Below are 1,373 nucleotides of genomic sequence, written 5' to 3' on the forward strand. Positions count from 1 at the left end.
TGACTTGTCTCCGATCCACGATGTCTGGGGCCTCAGATGGGGTATCCTGCAGCCTGGGGCCTGGGGTCGTCTGAAGGTATCTTCACACACATGCCTGGCGGTTGAGCTTGACTATTGCCTGGAACTTCAGCTGGGCTGTCAGCCTGCACACCTCCATGTGACCTCTCCATGTGGCCTCTCCATGTGGCCTCTCCACATGGCCTCCAAGTGATTTTCATGTGAAATCAGCATTTTTCCAACTTGAATTATCATGAGAATTTCATATGAACAATCATAAGAATCATAAGAATTACCTTAGGCATTATTAAAATTCAGATTCCCTGGGGGTCTTAGATGAGGATTATCCATATTTATGTGAAAAGCCATCCAAGTGATTCTCCTGGAAAGGTAAGTTTGGAAAGTGCTGACCTAGGGCCTCAGCCCTGTTGTCCTTTCGAGCCCCAGATCTTTCCAGAAAGCAAGTACCAGACACCATAGACAAGGGAAAGTGTTATAGTCTATTGCTTTATTTCTGAAACTTAGTTCCAGTTCCTCTCTTTGATTTCTTGATTATCTTGCTGCCTCCAGCTTTGTCTTTCTCTTGGCTGTGATTATGGTTCTCCCATGGCTATGTGGTTTTGCTGTTTTGGTTGAAACGCTTGTCTAAGACCTTGGAGCTTCCTTCTTCACGAGGTGATTATGTGGGACTAGAAACTGGGTGCCTTTAAGATAAACTAGGAAAGAAAACAATGGCCTAGGTCATACCAGGTCCTGAATGTGAGGCCAAGGTGTTTGACTTTACATCAGTATGCAATGGTAGTCCAGAGAGTTTCTCGTCCGTGAGTGCAGGAAGGATCAGGGGTGTGCATTATGAAAACTATCAGAAGCGATGAGAGCCTGGAGTCAAGAACAGGTTAGAGCCTAGAAGAAGAGTTCTAGAAGCATTTACCAAGATGGTGTCAATCTCAAAGTTAAGGAGAAGATGGATGTAGGACATCTTATTTTCAAATCCTTTAGAGACCATCATCCCATTCTTGGGTATCAGTGTCGTAGACAAAATGGAATAAGCATTCTATTCTCTCTTTTCAGAAGAAAGATGATACTGCTGACTTAGAAGCTACACTCTAAATTGATTCTAAGCCTCTCATAATGTATATGAAGTGGCCACATTAGGTCATTTCCCTCTATTTGTCTCATTTCCCTCTTGACCAACAGGAGTACAGCTAAGCTAAGCTTTGGATCTGTGGACCTTTATCTTAGTCATGTGATTTTCCAGCCAGCTGAGCCTCCTACCATAATCTAAAACCAAGGAAGAGCTTCTGTAACCAAACCAGAAGCAGAGAAATGAATCATCTTCTGAGGAGATTTCCATTGGTATCTATCAAATATTATTC

The sequence above is a fragment of the Mustela lutreola genome, chromosome 5 (genome assembly GCF_030435805.1).
Source record: "Mustela lutreola isolate mMusLut2 chromosome 5, mMusLut2.pri, whole genome shotgun sequence".
Taxonomy (NCBI): Eukaryota; Metazoa; Chordata; class Mammalia; order Carnivora; family Mustelidae; genus Mustela; species Mustela lutreola.